Source organism: Piliocolobus tephrosceles, chromosome 3, assembly GCF_002776525.5.
Source record: "Piliocolobus tephrosceles isolate RC106 chromosome 3, ASM277652v3, whole genome shotgun sequence".
Lineage (NCBI taxonomy): Eukaryota > Metazoa > Chordata > Mammalia > Primates > Cercopithecidae > Piliocolobus > Piliocolobus tephrosceles.
Genome location: NC_045436.1, coordinates 119,198,611 through 119,219,460, shown reverse-complemented (window position 1 = coordinate 119,219,460; position 20,850 = coordinate 119,198,611). Strand labels below are relative to the sequence as shown.

Below are 20,850 nucleotides of genomic sequence, written 5' to 3'. Positions count from 1 at the left end.
TGCACCTATTGCTATCATTATGACTATCACTCTATCCTATATTTTATCACCTACCAAGAGTTGATTACACAGGTTCCCAGAAGGAAACAGAGACCCTTTATGGGAAAAAATTAATGAAGGCTATATTTAAAGAGAGTGGACAGGATTTAAAAAAAAAAAAAATACATGGCTATTGAGACATTCAGGGTCTCCCAGTAGAGCTGGTCATAGTCCTATATTTGATGAAGCAAAGGGAACAAACAAATAAGGAGCCCAGAGCCTGAAGAAGAGTTGGGACAATGAAGGAGATTCCACCCAGTAAGACCCACTGTGCAAAGATGCGACTACTTCTCCTCATTTGCAGTCCACTCTTCTCTGCCTAGTTCTCAATCCTGGGAAGATAACCATACAAACTCTTACATGTGGGTTTTCTTACCTGGGGGTTTTGGTTGGCTTCTGCTGATGAAACAGGTGGAAGGGAGAGGTATAAATCTTTTATATTTGGTATAAAAGATAAAATATGGTCCAACTGTATAGGTCCCTTGCCAAGAATGGAGCTAAGCTAAGCTCCTAATAGTTACACAAATAATAGTCTCCTAATAGTTACATGATTAATGATTCAGAGCCTGGAATCTCACTGAATTCTTAGAATTGACTCAGAAAGAATTTTCCCAGATAGTCCCACTGGAGTGTTTATCTCCACTTGAAACTACTTTCAAAGACATGACTACTGCCAGGTGTGACTACTACTCCTCATTAGCAGTCAACTCTTCTCTGCCTAGTTCTCAGTTCTCTGATTTCTTAGAAGCTAAGCTCCATTCATGCAAGGAACCTATACGGTTGTACCATTTTTTATCTTGTATAACAAATAGTACCCCTACCTCTCTCCTCCACCTATTTCACCAGCAGAACCCAACAAAAATCTCACAGGTAAGGAAACCCACGTGTAAGAGTTTGTATGATCATCCTCCCAGGATTGAGAATGAGGCAGAGAAGAGTGGACTGCTAATGAGGATTTATCAGCACATAGGCTGACACCACAAGTAACTTCACGCAGCATCTTGAGGCCAAATAAGTAGTCAAGGAAAAATATGAGGGTTCCTGACTTCCTGCATAGAAAGGGCAGAGACAGCAGAAAAATAAATGACATCAGTTTTTTATTGCCTTTACCCAGGAAATGTACATATATATATATAAGTTCAACCAGGTAACAAAAATATAAGCAAATAATAATATAAAGTAAGAGAAAATAAATAAAATAATTAAAATATCAACTTCAATTGATCTAGTGGAAACAGACACATAGACCAATGGAACAGAATAGAGAATCCAGAAATAAAGCCACATACCTGCAACCATCTGATCTTTGACAAAGTCAACAAAAGCAAGCAATGAGGAAAGGAGCCCCTAATCAATAAATTATGCTGTGATAAATGGCTAGCCATGTGAAGAAGAATGAAACTGGACCCCTGCCTTTCACTTGAATCCTACACACAATCACTAAACTACTCTATAACAAACGACTCTTACATTCTATTGACTAGACCCCAACTCTACAAAAAAAAAAAAAAAAAAAAAAAAAAAAAGCTGGTTTGGTGACATACACCTGTAGTCCTAACTCCCGGTTAGGTGGCTGAAGTGGGAGGATCCCTTGAGACCAGGATTTGCAGGCTGTATGAGCTATGATTGCACCACTGCACTCCAGCCTCAGTAACAAAGCAAGACTCTGTCCCCATCCCAACTCTCAACGACAACAAAAAGACTGCTAGCAATAGCAATCTACAAGCTCAAGAGGTCACTCAGACTCATACCTGTTTTTCCTGGCTTGTATAACATGTTACAGAACTGAATTTGAAGATATTTGGGCCTATATTTTTCTTTTTCCAAACATTATATACTACTCTCTGTTCTTCCACCTGCCTTCTCCCTTATTTACTTTACCTAGGCTTAAGATTCCTAGACTCTTTAGAGAAAGCAAAATGTTACTATGCTTAAAAATATGTAAATAAGCTCAAGACTATATGTTCTGGATGATAATGCATATAAAATAGTTACTTAGGTAAGAATGCATCATCCCTGTTTCCAACTTGTTTGATAGAACAATATAGGAAGTAAAATAAATATTTTACATATAGAAAATAAAGCATATGCTATCTCCATTTATGAATATTCAGAACTAAGATGTAAAGGAATATTGATATTAGCATCTTGACCCTAGCAATTTGCTTAAAGTGCTGTTTATTAGTTTCGTTCTGAAGGAAATTATTATCTTTATATCATTCTAAAACTTGACAGCAAGTTTCAATAAAATAATAAAACATACTAATTGCACTCCTAAGTTGATCAAAAGGCAGAAGGTTGACATTCAATCTTCTCTCAGAGTCCAAGCATATTTTCATTGCCTGGGTATTTTTATTTATGAAGATATATTTGCTAAAGTTTACTATATTTCAAAACATGGTCACACACTAATCTAATATGAAATTATCTTAATTGTGACAAGAAACTATAGCTCTAAAAGCCATGATGAGTATCGATTTGATGTGGCATTAAATATTTGATTAAACATTCAGAACCTTGCATAAAACTACAAATTTTTTTCAATATTGGATTTAATAGAGAAACACTTTTAAAAGACTGAATTTGAAACCAAATATATATATATATATATATATGACTGGAGATATATACACCTCCACTGAAGTCTCAAATCCCTCAATATCATCCATTAAGGCTGAAGTCAATTTCTTTCAGGCTCCTGTTAAAATATTGATATTTGGACTCCTCTTATGAATCACAAATATTTTTCCATTCCTCTGTTCCATCATGGAAATCACTATCTATGGCAGTTATAGTCTTATGAAATGTGTTTCCATAATAATAAGACTTGAAAGTCAAAATTACTCCTTGATCCATGGGCTGCAGAACGGATGTAGTGTTAGAGGGCATGCAAACAACATCCATCTCCCTGTACCTCTCTATGAGAGTTCCTGTGTGACTTCGTACATTGTCAATAAGCAGTAATATTCTGAAAGGAATCTTTTTTCTGAGCAGTGTGTATCAACAGTGGACTTAAAATAGTAAACCACGCTGTAAACAGATGTGCTATAATCCAGGCTTTCTTGCTCCATTTATAGAGCACGGGAAGGGTAGATTTACCATCATTCTTAAGGTCCTAGGATTTTAGGAATGGCAAATGGGCATTGGCTTTAACTTAAAGTCACTAGCTACACTGGACTCTAACAAGGGAGTCAACCTGTCCTTTGAAGCCAGTCATTGACTTCTCAGCTACGAAAACACCTTCTTTAGATAGCATCTTCTTTCAATACACTGCTGTTTTGTCTACATGGAAAATCTGTTGATTTTACCTTAGCTAGATTTTCTTAGCTAGATAAGAAATTATCTTACCTAAATTTTCTGGAAAACTTGCTGTAGCTGCTACATCAGCATTTGCTGTTTCACCTTGCACTTCTATGTTACAGAGATGACTTATTTCCTTAAACCTCATGAACCAATCTCTGCTAGTTTTCACCTTTTCTTCTATAGCTTCCTCACCTCTCTCCATCTTCACAGAATTGAAGAGAGTTAGGACCTTGCTCTGGATTAGGCTTTGGCTTAAGAAAATGTGTCTGATTTTATCGTCTATCCAGACCACTTAAACTTTCACTATATCTGTAATAAGGTAGTTTCACTTTCTTATCATTTGTGTGTTCACTGGAGTAGCAATTTTAATTTTCTTCAAAATCTCTTCCTTTTCATTTACAACTTGAATGTTTGGCTCAAGAGGCCTACCACTCACCCTATCTCAGCTTTCAACATTCCTTCACTAAGTGTTATCATTTCCAGTTCTTGATTTTTTTTTTTTTTTTTTTTTTTTTAGACTTATCTTGCTCTGTCTCCCAGGCTGGAGTGCAGTGATGTGATCTCAGCTCACTGAAACCTCTGCCTTCCAGGTTCAAGTGATTCTCCTGCCTCAGCCTCCCGAGTAGCTGGGACTACAGGTGACCACCACCACACCCAGCTAATTTTTGTATTTTTAGTAGAGATGGGGTTTCATCATGTTGGCCAGGCTGGTCTTTAACTCCTGACCTTGTGATCCACCCACCTCGGCCTCCCAAAGTGCTGGGATTACAGGCATGAGCCACCACACCCGGCCTCTAGCTCTTGATTTAAAGTGAGAGATGTGTAACTCTTTCTTTTACATGAACACGTAGAGGCCATTGTAGGGTTATTAATTGGCATAATTTTAAATTATTGTTTCTTAGGGAATAGGGTGGCCAAAGAGTAGGGAGAAAGATGGGTGAAAGGCTGCTTGGTAGAACAGTCAGAAAACACAGAACACTTATCAATTACATTGCTGTCTAATATGAATGCAGTTTGTGGCAATTAACTCAAAAGCAATTACAATAGTAACATCAGTGAGCATTGATTACAGATCACCATAACAGATATAATAATAATGAAAAAGTTTGAAATATTGTGAGAATTACCAAAATGTGGCATAGAAACATGAGATGAGTACATGCTGTTGGAAAAATGGTATCTATGGGCTTGCTCAACACAGGGTTGCCACAAACCTTTAACCTATAAAAAATGCAATATCTGCAAAGCACACAAAAGTGTGGCACGATAAAATGAGGTACTCCTGTACTCTTCATTTCACTGTCACAAGCATGTAGGCATCCTTTTTTAATTTTTTTCCAAGATGGAGTCTTGCTCTATTGCCCAGGCTGGAGTGCAATGGTGTGATCTTGGCTCACTGCAACCTCCGCCTCCCGGGTTCAACCAATTCTTCCTCAGCCTCCCAAGTAGCTTGCATTACAGGTGCGCACTACCACCCCCAGCAAATTTTTATATGTTTAGTAGAGACAGGGTTTCACCACGTTGACCAGGCTGGTCTCAAACTGGTCCACCCACCTTCGCCTTTGTTTCAAATAATTTGTATAAGAAAATGGTATAAATCAGCTGAACTCTCTCCTACCCAAAAATCTGCCTTAAACAGCAAATTTCCACACATCCAAAAATGATAGTCTAACTTAAAAAAATTCTGTAAGTGGAGGTAATGAGACACCGAAGGGGAACAGATAAATTAAGTAACTTATCGGAAGCCACAAAGAGAGTAAATGGCAGAGTTGAAGTTCAGACACAGCTAGTTTGTTTCTGGGGACTAATCTCTAAGAGAATAGGACACTAGGGTCCTCTAGCTATATGATTTCTCTATACATGAGTTCAGGAATTACAACATACTCATTAACATTTCTCACATAATGAAATATTAGATAAGAATGGTTATACATTAGTGAGAACACATGGACACCGAAAGGGGAACAACATACACTGGAGCCTGTTAGGGGAGTGGGGTGGGGAAGGAGAGCATTAGGAAGAATAGCTAATGCATGCTGGGCTTAATACCTAGGTGATGAGTTGATGTGTGCAGCAAACCACCATGGCACACGTTTACCTAGGTAACAAACCTGCACATCCTGCACATTTACACCAGAACTAAAAAGAAAAATTAGAAAAGAAAAAAAGAATGGTTCTACATGTCTAATGAATTTCCTGTTTCTTTCTAAAAGCTAGCAAGTCACAAAGCAAGCACAGAGGAAAGGTACTTTTCTCTGTCCTAGTAGCAGCTCCCATATCAGCATTTCCCTTCATCAATTCAAACTCATAGAATTACATTTAATCCAAGTCCATCCACAAAAAAAAAAAAAAAAACTAGAGTATTCTCCACCTGTTTAAAACCTCTTGCTTTAAAAAGAACCAAAAAAGACAAAATCTGATCAAACTTACCCTATGCAAGAATGTGTTCACAAACCTCAATATCACGTGTCTTTGTAAATCAAGTTATAATACTTCCAAATCTTGGCCAACTAAACCTGCTAAAAATTTAGGAATGAGATATAACTCTTACCCCAGAAACAATATTCTTTAAAACCCAATTTGATCCCAAATTTCTTCTTCTGGTAAAAGAAATGGTCAACAAAATTAAGTTATAAGCATTGGGCCCACAGAAAACATCAAGCCAATCAAAAGTTCATATAATTACAACCAGAAAGTAAATAATCCAACCAAATAAAATCACAAATTTCACAGCAAGCTAATCAAAGAAAAAAAAATAAATAATATTGAGTCAAGAAAATGTATCCATCCAAAATCTCTGTCTAAAATGTATAGACAAATGAGAATTAAATAGGCCATCTATCAACCCCAGATCTGGACAACTAATTTTCTAACAAATATTCCCCTAAACTATAAACAAGCTACCAAATCGAAACTTATAGAAACACAACAGCTAAGAAAAAATCTACCTCTTATCCAGTCCAAATAGCCAAAATGACACCAAAAAAAAATCTAAGCCCCACTCTAAAACCAATGTTTAACAGAACTCCAAACAACACCTACTGCCTTCAGCTTTAACCAGTAAGAGAAACGGTCTATGCCAAACTATGACACAAGACCTTCATAAAATACCTGTATAATCAAATTTTCACAAAAATATGATCAAGAAGCAGTGGATCAGTGAAATAAAAATTCCCTTAGAAAAGCAAACTAAACTAACCAGAGAAAATACTACTATAACACAACGCAATCAACACAAGCTAGGTTCTCAAAGACCCATGAACAGAAGAAATCTAAACAGCCTAAACAGCTGCTGAGTGAGCAGATACCTACCCTATGTAAGAGGGGGCATCATCAACCTCATCAAAAAATTCTTGGTTAAAAAAAATCTCCAGCACAGCCAAGGAGTAGACAATACCAAAATTCTAAGAACTCAGTAACATACAAGAGATCTAGTGTGAGCAAATACCATCCAAGCAAAACTGGTAAAAAGTTGCCAAGGAAATCTAAAACTACTTCTAGAAAAAGTATTCAACAAAACTGCAAATAATCTAAACCACATTCAACTTCCATTGGTAAAAGAAATGGACCAACCCAAGTCAAGCCATGAGTACTAGGACCGTAGAAAACTTCTGGCCAAATAAAACTTCTTAAAAATTCAATCATAAAGAAAAAATACAGTCAAACAAACATTGTCAAAAAACATCAAACTAGTGAAGGATAATATGAGGTCAGTTGGATTAAACACAAATAACCAAGATGCTCACAACTGAAGCCAAAAGCATCACTGAATAGAAAAGCAAACAGGTAAAACATCATCAGAGACATCTCCCACTATACCGTTGACATCCCTATCCTGGTCAACCAAAACTCAACCTAAGGTGCCTTCACTTTGGCATCTTGATGTACAAAAATGCTATTCTCTTTCGCCTTATTTTTGTACATGTAAACTGTTTCAATGACGGGGCACACAAAAATATCATCAAAGTCAAGCCAGTAAAAAAACTCCATCCTCACTCGTGTAAATATCCCCATAAGTCATCAATTAAAACTAGACCTCACTCACATCATCATTATCCGCCAGTAGTGCCCCATACACTTCAATCTGAAAAGTTACTACCAAATCCAACAACTTCTAAACCTGTAGCCTCCACCATTACCAAACCCGTGGCCGCTGGCAACAAAGCTCCTATTACCAAGACAGTGGCACTTACTACTAAACTTCCTCCACCTCTATTCCTATGGAGAATACCACTGAAATGGTCACTACTCAACTTCTATTAGCTCCCAGTGACAAGAATATGAGAGTGCCACCACCAGTTTCACTGTCATTGTCAAACTAGTAGCTGATATCATGAAATTCATCACTTTACTTATAAGCATAAAATGTATCCTCACCACCAAAACTCTGGCCACCAACACAAAAGTTTCTGTATCTACCAGGATGCTCTTCATAATACTTCAACCTTCTCTCTATGTATATATCACCTCCACCTAATCAATTACTGCTAAGGTTACATCTGCTACCAACTTATCATCAGATGCCACCAATATAAATTCACTTCCCACAAGCACTTTCCAATCCATGACAACTGCCTCTACCCCCACTGCCAGTATCACATCAATTTCCACATCTACTACCAGTCAAGTTAGAAGTACCTTCAAAACTGCTGAAACTATCAGCACACTTGCTTCCACAAATGTCACCATAGCTATTTATCTGAAATCTAGAAGCACCACTTCTAATGCCACAACTTTACTTAAGACTTTTGCCACAGATATGATTGCAATTAGCACATCTACTACATTTACCTTGAAAGATGAGACAGCTGAAGTTTCAATATTTAACACTTTATCTACATGTGAACCTACTAACCATATATGGATGATATTACTTCATCACTGTCTTTACAACAGCTGTAGTCACTGCTGCCACTACCATATCTGCAGCTTCAGTATCTACCACACCTACTCTTACATATTCTCCTTCTACTCCTATTTCTGTGTCTGATGCTGTTAGTAATCTGTCTATCTGAACACATCTAGGGACTTTCCCCCAAAATCAAGTGACATGTCAATTGTCAACATTTCTCCTGCTACCACTCCCCCCAACAACTATACTTGCACACCTGCACTTACTAATACCAGCCCCCACCACAGTTGCTCTCTCTGCCTCACCTGGCAATACCACCAACCACTCCCACTGCTACCCTTTACCATCACTGAGGCCTACACTGCCCTTTCATGCACAGGCACAGTTGCCGCTACCAACTCCAATCCTACTACCACTTCTACTTCCATTTTCCCAGATGCTGCCACAGCTACTCTCTGCAACACCAGCTTCCACTACTGTCTCTGGAACAAGAGCTTCTTCTACCACATCTGGATCATCCCTGATATGGTTTGGATTTGTATCCCTACCCAAATCTCATGTCAAATTGTAACCCTCAGTGTTGGAGGAGGGACCTAGTGGGAGGTGACTGGATCATGGGGGTGGATTTCCCCCTTGTTGTTCTTATGATAGTGAGTTCTTACAAGATCTGGTTGTTTAAAAGTGTGTAGCACCTCCACCTTCGCACTCTTCCTCCTGCTGTACCCATGTAGGATGTGCCAGCTTCCCCTTTGCCTTCCACCATGATTGTAAGTTTCCTGAGGCCTCCCCAGCCATTATTCCTGTACAACCTGCAGAACTGTGAGCCAGTTAAACCTCCTTTCTTCATAAATTATCCAGTTTCAGGTAGTTTTTCATAGTGATAGGAGAACAGACTAATACAATCTCCCCTAGCAAAAACCACATCTTCTGTCACCACTCTGGTGCCATCACTGCACTGGCTTTCATCACAGTTTTACTTATCAACTCTTGCACTTACACCCACTGTTTCTCTTTCTACCACTACACTAGCAGTCACCAATACTTACTCAGCTGCTTCCATCACTGCTACTGCTAATACGTGGTCTGCTTCCACCTCATCTCTGAGCATTTCATCAGCTTCCATTACATCTGCTGCCTCCAGCTCACAATATCTACTGTGACCACCTTAATCCCACAGACATTCCTACTTCCTCTATCTTAATGGCCTCATCTATACTCTTTGACTCTTCCATACTTGAAACTGATTTTGCCTACTTCCTCTATAGTAAATGCCCTAGTCCCCACAAAGAATGTGACAACATTTTATCCCAGTGCCTTTGATAATATTACACTTGATTATGAACCTGATACCACTAATCTCCACATAAGCACAACTGATTTCATCAGTTCTTCTAATGCTTTTACAAACTCTGACATTACCAATGGCTGAATATTCCTACACACAAATAAGCCAACTTCTCATTCCAAACTCTATATACCCACTGCTGTTTTATTCATCACTACCCTCTGCAACACCAGCTGCCACTACTGTTTCTGGAACAAGAGCTTCTTCTATCACATCTGGATCATCTCTGATATGGTTTGGATTTATGTCCCCACCCAAATCTCATTTCGAATTGTAATCCTCAGTGTTGGAGGAGGAACCTAGTGGGAGGTGATTGTATCATGGAGCCAGTAATTCTAACATTTACCACTTTATGTCAATCACGGTGTTGACAGGCGTCATACAGATAATCACCGAAAGACCTAAGCTGACACTAAAAGCTTTATAATGATTATTTCTTCTAAGAAATGTGTTATGTTGTATATAAATTAAACATGTATTTATTTGGTGTTACAAGGAAATGCCATCACTATACTGATGCTATGGACTTGTGGGGAAAAACTTAAGTATAGGAAGAATCAATATCATTAAAATGGCCATACTGCCCAAAGCAACTTACAGATTTAATGCAATTCCTATCAAACTACCAATGACATTCTTCACAGAACTAGAAAGAACTATTTTAAAATTTATATGGAACCAAAAAAAGAGCTGGAATAGCCAAGGCAATCCTGAGCAAAAACAACAAAGCTGGGGCATCACATTATCCGATTTCAAACTGAAGTAGGAGGTGGGACTTGACCCCAGAGGCAGGGATCAGACACAGGCCAGATTGAAGACTATCTAAAACAGGAAAGGATCAAAAAAAGCTTTCAGTCAGACCCATCCACTAGTGAGCCAAGTCAATTTACTGTTGCCATGGAAACACCTGGGAGTTACTCTCCATTTCCATGGCACTCAGTGTTCCAAAAGTTACTACCCCTTCCCTGCATAAACCACCCCTTAAACTGCAGGCAATTAAAAATGGGTATAAAAATGACTGCAAAATTGCCCTAAACTCCTACTGTCTACCTAAAGGAGTAGCCCTGCTCTGCAGGAGCAGTCAAGGAGCTGTAACACCACCAGAGCTATAACACTGCCTGTTCAATTAAGCTGTTTTATTCTACCTCTGGCTTGCCCTTGAATTCTTTCTTGGGCAAAGCCAAGAACCCTCCTAGCCTAAGCTCCACTTTAGAGCTTGCCTGCCCTGCATCAAAACTATACTACAGGGCTACAGTAACCAAAATAGCATGGTACTGTTATAAAAACAGACACACGGATCAATGGAACAAAATAGAGAGCCCAGAAATAAGAACACACACCTATGACCATCTGTTCTTTGACAAAGCTGACAAAAACAAGAAATGGGGAAAGGACTCCCTATTTGATAAATGATGTTTGGATAACTGGCTAGCCACATGCAAAAGACTGAAATGGGACCCTTTCCATAGACAAAAATCAACACAAGATGGATTAAACACTTAAATATAAAACCCCAAAATATAAAAATCCTGGAAGACACCTAGGCAATACAATTCTGGACATAGAAACAGGTAAAGATTTCATGATGAAGACACCAAAAGCAATTGCAACAAGAGCAAAAATTGATTAATGGAATCTAATTAAACTTAAAAGCTTCTGCACAGCAAAAGAAACCATCAACAGAGTAAACAGACAACCTACAGACTCTGAGAAAAAATTTGCAAAGTATGCATCAGATGAAGGTCAAATATCCAGCATCTATAAGAAACTTAAACAAATTCACAAGAAAAAAAATCCCATTAAAATGTGGGCAAAGGACATGAACAGACACTTTTCAAAAGATGGCATATGTGCAGCCAACAAGCATATGAAAAAAAGTTCAATATCACTGATCATTAGAGAAATGCAAATCAAAATCACAATGAGATACCATCTCATGCCAGTCAGAATGGCTATTACTAAAAAGTCAAAAAATAACAGATGCTGGCAAGGTTGCAGAAAAAAGAGAACACTTACATACTGTTGGTGGGAGTGTAAATTAGTTGAACCATTGTGTAAAGCAATGTAGTGATTCATCAAAGAGCTAAAAACAGACTACCAGTTGACCCAGCAATCTCATTACTTGGTATATACTGAGAGAAATACAAATCATTCTACCATAAAAATGCACATGAATGTTCATTGAAGCACTGTTCACAATAGTAAAAACATGGAAACAACCTAAATGCCCATCAATAACAAACTGGATAAAGAAAATCTGTACATATACACCATGGAATACTATGCAGCCATAAAGAAGAATGAGATCGTGTATTTTGCAGGAACATGAATGGAGCTGGAAGCCATTATCCTTGGCAAACTAATGCAGAAACAGAAAACCAAATACCACATGTTCTCACTTATAAGCGTGAGCTAAATGATGAGAATTCATGGACACAAAGAAAGGAATAACAGACACTGGGGCCTACTTAAGGGTGAAGGGTGGGAGGAAGGAGAGAAGCTGAAAAAATAACTACTGGGTACAATGCTTAGTCCCTGGGTGATGAAATAATCTGTACAACAAACTCTCATGATTTGAGTTTACCTATAAAACAAACCTTCATATGTACCCCTGAACTAAAGTAAAAGTTAAAAAAAAAGAAGGTAAAAAAAATCTGGAGATGAAATGCAAACTACCCAGATCGATTAATATTACATATAAGAAAAGTAAGATATTTTAAAAACTGATGGTAATATCATCAAGAACAACTCTCATCAGACGGAACAAAAAATTTTAGTGAGCCTACAAAAGTCTGAAGGGGTTATGGCTCTGTTCACAAGGCATCTGTTTTTGTTGTTGTTGTTTTTTCTCTATTTCATTTATTTCTGCCCTTATATTGTTTTCTCTTTTTTCTTGATGTATTTTGTTGCTTTTGCCAAGTTCTTAGAGATGCTAAAAGTTTAGCTCATTTGGGGGAGGGGGGAGGGGGGAGGGATTGCATTGGGGAGTTATACCTGATATAAATGATGAATTGATGGGTGCTGACGAGTTGATGGGTGCAGCACACCAACATGGCACATGTATACATATGTAACAAACCTGCACGTTATGCACATGTACCCTAGAACTTAAAGTATAATAAAAAAAAAAAAAAGTTTAGCTCATTTGTTTTCAGTCTTTCTCATTCTTTTGTAAATATTTGAGAGCTAGAGGTTGCATTTCCCTTTGTATCCCATAAATACTGGTTTTTTGTATTTCACTGTAAATATTTTGTAATTTCCTTTATTAATTATTTTATCGTCTCAAATGTTTTCAGTAATATGTGATTTTTATTTGTATGCATAGAGATGTTTTTAGCTAGTCTGACTTCTATTGATTAGCAAGAGAGTCTACTATGGCCCCAAAGATAATTGACACAGATACTTCTATTCAGAGCACATACTTAACAAGAGGAAAATATGCATATTAAGACACAACTCATTGTTTCTCAGGAAGTAATCAAGGTACAAAGGACAACTGTCCACTGAACAAACAACCAACCATTCTTAGTATAAAAGCCTCCATCCACAAATGACCTTTACTCAATTGCCATTCCTAAAAGAATCTAGTAGGAAGGCTATAAGAAACTTCCTCTCACTAATCTTTCTTATTTGCCAGCTTAGATTTTAAGTTGCTTCTTGGCTACCAAAATGCCTAGACAGAGTAACTGACAAGAATTCAACTGACAGGTAGTTTGACCAGACCTGGAGGAAGGATTCCTTCAAAGGTAGGTACCTGGGAATTCACAAATTAAGACTTTTGAATAGAGAATCAAGGTTATTTTCTTAAACATTGCATTTCTAGTGATTACTGTAAAAATTCACTGGTAAAACAGCATTTCTAAATGTTCTTTTAGATTAAAATATGATTAGTGATACCATTTTATTTTTCTAATCTTCAGTGTAATTTAACTGTAAGACAAAAAAAAAATTCATGAGATTTCATAATACTAATACTAGTGAAATCCACATTCTACCTAATTTACCATGTCTTGATTTTCTCTCCTACTGGCAAATAATTTTTTAACATTAGTGATATTTCCTGTCTACCTGACATTAGTCGTAATATAATTCACTGTATGGGGAGCTGTGTTGCTACTTTTCAGTATGTAATGGTTATATCTAGTTTACTTACATTTTTGGCTAAGAAAAACTCCAAATATAAGAAGGAAGAAAAGATCGGGAAAATCTTTGATCTCCCAGAGGAAAAAAAGCCTTGCCCTAGATAAGGTCTTAGATGCAGTGAAACCAAGAACATATGAGAAAAATGTTTTTACAATAGACTTTCTTCTTTGTATTGTATTTACCTATAAATACAAAAAAAAAAAAAAAAAGACTGTAATGCTTCATTTCCTGACTTACCACTATGTCTGAATTAAGCCACAGAACTTAGAGTTGAAAAGTCCTGATTCAAATACTAATTTATTCACTTTGTAGATTTGTGGCTTTGGACAAGGCAATTAAACCTTTTCCTTGATTAATTGTGAAGATAATACCAGCTCATCTGTAATTCATAATGATTAAATAAAGGATTTATAGAAAGTACATGCACATGGGAATAAAAGTCTGATACTCTTTTCGTAAAACTGCTAGGGCAGCTAGAGTTGCCCTTATCCTGAGTAGAGAAATAAGATCATCTCCTAAATTCTTTCCAATGATACCAATCTATGTTTCTAAGATTCTGAACTCAATAGGCAATCTTTTAATTATACCAACTATCTATTAGAAATGTAGACCAATCAGCCCTCAGAAAATCCACATAAAACATTTATATTTGATTCTTAACTACCCTATATGGTTGCACTTGAACATGATAATAGATATTTATTAAATCTAATAAGATTTAGCTACATGTTTTCCCTTACTATTCATAGCATATTGTGGAAATATTTTTTGAAATTCAAAACAAAGACTTTTATTTATTTATTTTTTAAGCAGGGTTTTTTTTACTTTTTTTTTTTTCTTTTTTTTTTTCTTTTCTTTTTGAGATAGAGTCTCATTCTGTCTCCCAGGCTGGAGTGCAGTGGTGCCATCTTGGCTCACTGCAACCTCAGACTCCCGGGTTAAGCAATTCTCCTACCTCAGCCTCCCAAGTAGCATGGATTACAGGTGAGTGCCTCCACACCCAGCTAATTTTTGTATTTTTAGTAGAGATGAGGTTTCACCATGTTGGGCAAGCTAGTCTCAAAATCACAACCTCAGGTGATCCCCCTGCCTTGGCCTCCCAAAATGCTGGGATTATAGGCATGAGCCACCATGCCCGGCCTTTTTTAACTTTTATTTTTAAAAGTTCAGGGCTACAAGTGCAGGTTTATTACATAGGTAAAGTTGTGTCATAAGGGGTTTTTTGTACATATTATTTCATCACCCAGGTATTAAGCCTAGTACCCCTTAGTTATTTTTCCTGACCTGCTCCTTTCTCCCATCCACCACCCTCCAAAAGGCCCCAATGAATGTTGTTCTCCTCTATGTGTCCATGTGTTCTCATCACTTAGCTCCCACTTATAAGTGAGAACATGCAATATTTGGTTTTCTATTCCTGCATTAGTTTTCTAAGGATAATGGCTTCCAGCTCCATCTATGTCACTGCAAAGGACATGTACAGACACGTTTCAAAAGAAGACATGCATGCAGCCAACAAACATATGAAAAGAAAAGCTCAACATCACTGATCATTAGAGAAATGCAAATCAAAACCACAATGAGACACCAGCCACAATGGGTATTATTAAAAAGTCAAAAAATAATAGATGCTTGTAAGGTTGTGGAGAAAAACAGAATGCTTATACACTATTGGTGGGAGTGTAAATTCATTCACCCATTGTGAAAGACAGCGTGGCAATTCCTCAAAGACACAGAGGCAGAACTACCATTCGACCCAGCAATCCCATTACTGGGTATATACCCAAAGGAAATTTTTAATTATTAACAGTCAGTTTACCAAAAATGCTGTAGTATTCATTCTACTATAAAATATGTATATAGTAGCTTAATTATATTTCCTAACATTAAAAAAGAATTAAAATATTCTATTATACTTTATGCAGTTCAATATATAGCACATTTGTCTACAATTCTAACAACCATGTCTTTCAGTGATTACTTTGTTAAACTGTTCTTCAAAACTGTCATTATTCTGAGGATAATGACAAATATCAAACAAATAAACAAATAAATAGGATCAAATAAAGAGGATCTTTTACGACAACTGAAATGGACATTTCTTGTGCTTACTTTCAAACAACAGCTAGAGGCAATGAGAATGTCCTACCTGACCGACCCTGAGTCTATTGGCTTTTATGACTTCTTTCTCAATAAGTACTCATGAGTCAGTTGATCCACCTTTATATTTAATTGTAAGTAAAAAAATAATTAGTTTGGAGATGGATAGATAGACCCTTTTACAACTGAAGAAAAGAACATACCATGGCACTTCTGCTTTCACCTTTCATATTCTCAGACTTAATACTTGGGTGTTGAATTTTCTTAACATTGCATTTTACCTTTTTCTACTGTTGACACCCTATGTTTATGTGTATGGCATTTTAAAATAGTGTAAAAGGCCATAAAAATATAACTTCTTTTGAATGTCTATTACATATAATCTGTCTGTTAGTATGAGTGTCTCAGAATAGAAAATAAAGATAGAATTTATGGGAGCTGCTTTTTTAAATATTATATTTTAAGTTCTAGGGTACTTGTGCACAACATGCAGGTTTGTTACATAGGTATATATGTGCCATGGTGGTTTGCTGCACCCATCAACTCATCATTTACATTAGGTATTTCTCCTAACACTATCCCTTCCCTAGTCCTCCACCCCCCAACAGCGCCCAGTGTGTGATGTTCCCCTTCCCGTGTCCATGTATTCTCATTGTCCAACTCCCACTTATGAGTGAGAACATCCAGTGTTTGGTTTTCTGTCCTTGTGATATTTTGCTGAAAATGATGGTTTCCAGCTTTATCCATGTCCCTGCAAAGGACATGAATTTATCCTTTTATATGGCTGCATAGTATTCCATGGTGCATATGTGCCACATTTTCTTTATCCAGTCTATTATTGATGGACATTGGGGTTGGTTCCAAGTCTTTGCTATTGTGAATAGCGCCACAATAAATATACATGTGCATGTGTCTTTATAGTAGCATGATTTATAATCCTTTGAGTATATACCCAGTAATGGGATTGCTGGGCCAAATGGTATTTCTAGCTATAGATCCTTGAAGAATTACCACACTGTCTTCCCACTGGTTGAACTAATTTACACGCCCACCAACAGTGTAAAAGCATTCCTATTTCTCCACATCTACTCCAGCATCTGTTGTTTCCTGACTTTTTAATGATTGCTGTTCCAACTGTCATGAGATGGTATCTCATTGTGGTTTTGATTTGTATTTCTCTGATGACCAGTGATGATGAGCATTTTTTCATATGTCTGTTGGCTGCATAAACGTCTTCTTTTGAGGAGTATCTGTTCATATCCTTTGCCCACTTTTTGATGGGTTTTTTTGGTTTTTTCTTGGAAATTTGTTTAAGCTCCTTGTAGATTCTGGATATTAGCCCTTTGCCAGATGGATAGATTGCAAAAATTTTCTCCCATTCTGTAAGTTGCCTGATCACTCTGATGATAGTTTCTTTTGCTGTACAGAAACTCCTTAGTTTAATTAGATCCCATTTGTCTATTTTGGCTTTTGTTGCCATTGCTTTTGGTGTTTTAGTCTTGAAGTCTTTGCCCATTCCTATGTCCTGAATGGTACTGCCTACGTTTTCTTCTTGAGTTTTTATGGTGTTAGGTCTTACATTTAAGTCTTTAATCCATCTTGAGTTAATTTGTGTATAAGGTGTAAGGAAGGGATCCAGTTTCAGCTTTCTACCTATGACTAGCCAGTTATCCCAACACCATTTATTGAATAGGGAATCCTTTCCCCATTGCTTATTTTTTTTAGATTTGTCAAAGATCAGATGGTTGTAGATATGTGATGTTATTTCTGAGGCCTCTGTACTGTTCCATTGGTTTGGATATCTGTTTTGGTACCAGTACCATGATGTTTTGGTTACTGTAGCCTTGTCGTATAGTTTGAAGTCAGATAGCATGATGCCTCTAGCTTTGTTCTTTTTGCTTAGGATTGTCTTGGCAATGCAGGCTCTTTTTTGGTTCCATATGAACTTTAAAGTAGTTTTTTCTATTTCTGTGAAGAAAGTTGGTGGTAGCTAGATGGTGATAGCATTGAATCTATAAATTACCTTGGGCAGTATGGCCATTTTTATGATATTGATTCTTCCTATCCATGAGCATGAAATGTTCTTCCATTTGTGTCTATCTTCCTTTATTTTGTTCAGCAGTGGTTTGTAGTTCTCCTTGAAGAGATCCTTCACATCCCTTGTAAGTTGGATTCCTAGGTATTTTATTCTCTTTGCAGCAATTGTGATTGGTTGTTCACTCATGATTTGGCTCTCTGGTTGTCTGTTCTTGGTGTATAGGAACGCTTGTGATTTTTGCACATTGATTTTGTATCCTGAGACTTTGCTGAAGTTGCTCATCACTTAAGGAGATTTCGGACTGAGATGGTAGGGTTTTCTAAATACACAATCATGTCATCTGCAAAGAGGCAATTTGACTTACTCTTTTCCTAACTGAATACTCTTTATTTCTTTCACTTGCCTGATTGCCCTGGCCAGAACTTCCAATGCTATGTTGAACAGGAGTGCTGAGAGAGGACATCCTTTTCTTGTGCCTGTTTTCCAAGGGAATGCTTCCAGCTTTTGCTCATTCAGTATGATATTGGCTCTGGGTTTGTCATAAATAACTCTTATTATTTTAAGACACGTTCCATCACTACCTAGTTTATTGAGAGTTTTTAGCATGAAGTGGTGTTGAATTTTGTCCAAGACCTTTTCTGCATCTATTGAGATAATCGTGTGGTTTCTGCCATTGCCTCTGTTTATGTGATGGATTACATTTTTTGATTCATGTATGTTGAACCAGCCTTGCATCCCAGGGATGAAGCCCACTTGATCATGGTGGATAAGCTTTTTGATGTGCTGCTGGATCCAGTTTGCCAGTATTTTATTGAGGATTTTTGCATCGATGTTCATCAGGGATATTGGTCTAAAATTCTCTTTTATTGTTGTGTTTCTGCCAGGCTTTGGTATCAGGATGATGTTGGCCTCACAAAATGAGTTAGGGAGGATTCCCTCTTTTTCAATTGATTGGAATAGTTTCAGAAGGAATGGTACCAACTCCTCCTTGTATCTCTGGTAGAATTCAGCTGTGAATCCATCTGGTCCTGGACTTTCTTTTGTTGGTAGGCTATTAATTACTGCCTCAATTTCAGAACTTGATATTAGTGTATTCAGAGACTCAACTTCTTCCTGGTTTAATCTTGGGAGGTATATGTGTCCAGGAATTTATCCATTTCTCCTAGATTTTCTAGTTTATTTGCGTAAAGGTGTTTATAGTATTCTCTGACAGTAGTTTGTATTTCTGTGGGATTGGTGGTGATATCCCCTTTATCATTTTTTATTGTGTGTATTTGATTCTTCAATCTTTTCTTCTTTATTAGTCTTGCTAGCAGTCTATCTATTTTGTTGATCTTTTCAAAAAACCAGCTCCTGGATTCATAGATTTTTTGAAGGGTTTTTTTGTGTCTCTATCTCCTTCAGTTCTGCTCTGATCTTAGTTATTTCTTTTCTTCTGCTAGCTTTTGAATTTGTTTGCTCTTGTTTCTCTAGTTTTTTTAATTGTGATGTTATGGTGTTAATTTTAGATCTTTCCTGCTTTCTCTTGTGGGTATTTAGTGTTATAAATTTCCCTCTACACATTACTGTAAATGTGTCCCAGTGATTCTCGTACGTTGTGTCTTCGTTCTCATTGGTTTTAAAGAACACCTTTATTTCTGTCTTAATTTCATTATTTAACCAGTAGTCATTCAGGAGCAGTTTGTTCAGTTTCCATGTACTTGTGTGGTTTTGAGTGAGTTTCTTAATCCTGAGTTCTAATTTGATTGCACTGTGGTCTGAGAGACTGTTTGTTATGATTTCTGTTCTTTTGCATTTACTGTGAAATACTTTAATTTCAATTATGTGGTCAATTTTAGAATAAATGTGATGTGGAGCTGAGAAGAATATATATTCTATTGATTTGGGGTGAAGAGTTCTGTAGACGTCCATTGGGTCTGCTTGGTCCAGAGCTGAGTTCAAGTCCTAGATATTCTTGTTAATTTTATGTCTCATTGATCTGTCTAATATTGACAGTGTGGTGTTAAAGTCTCCCATTATTATTGTGCGGGAGACTAAGTCTCTTTGTAGATCTCTAAGAACTTGCTTTATGAATCTGGGTGCTCCTGTATTGGGTGCATATATATTTAGGATAGTTAGCTCTTCTTGTTGAATTGATTCTTTTACCATTATGTAATGGCCTTCTTTATCTCTTTTGATCTTTGTTGGTTTAACATCTGTTTTATTAGAGACTAGGATTGCAACCCCTGCTTTTTGTTTGCTTGTTTGTTTTTTGTTTTTTGTTTTCCACTTGCTTGGTAGATCTTCGTCCATCCCTTTATTTTGAGCCTATGTGTGTCTTTGCATGTGAGATGGGTCTCCTGAATAAGCACACCAATGGTTCAATGATTCTTGACTCTTTATCCAATTCGTCAGTCTGTGCTTTTAATTGGGGCATTTATTCCATTTACATTTAAGGTTAATATTGTTATGTGTTAATTTGATACTGTCATTGTGATGCTAGCTGGTTATTTCACCCATTAATTGATGCAGTTTCTTCATAGTAATGCTCTTTACACTTTGGCATGTTTTTTCAGTGGCTGGTACTGGTTATTCCTTTCCATGTTTAGTGCTTCTTTCAGGAGTTCTTGTAAGACAGGCCTGGTGATGACAAAATCTCTCGGCATTTGCTTGTCTATAAAGGATTTTATTTCTCCTTCACTTAGGAAGCTTAGTTTGGCTGGATATGAAATTCTGGTTTGAAAATTCTTTTCCTTAAGAATGTAGGCCAGGTGCGGTGGCTCAAGCCTGTAATCCCAGCACTTTGGGAGGCCGAGACGGGCGGATCACGAGGTCAGGAGATCGAGACCATCCTGGGTAACACGGTGAAACCCCGTCTCTACTACAAATACAAAAAACTAGCCGGGCAAGGTGGCGGGCGCCTGTAGTCCCAGCTACTCTGGAGGCTGAGGCAGGAGAATGGCGTAAACCCGGGAGGCGGAGCTTGCAGTGAGCTGAGATCCGGCCACTGCACTCCAGCCCGGGCGACAGAGTAAGACTCCGTCTCAAAAAAAA

General features: G+C 37.3%; 1 protein-coding gene across 1 annotated transcript in view; it reads left to right on the top strand.

The window, feature by feature from the left end:
• The first annotated feature begins 13,096 nt into the window (after positions 1–13,096).
• MUC7 (mucin 7, secreted) overlaps positions 13,097–20,850 on the top strand; it is a 60,301-nt gene continuing 52,547 nt past the window's right edge. The window contains exon 1 of the mRNA XM_023190238.1: positions 13,097–13,285. The gene's annotated coding sequence lies outside the window, so the exon portion shown is untranslated. The remainder of the gene's footprint in view (positions 13,286–20,850) is intronic.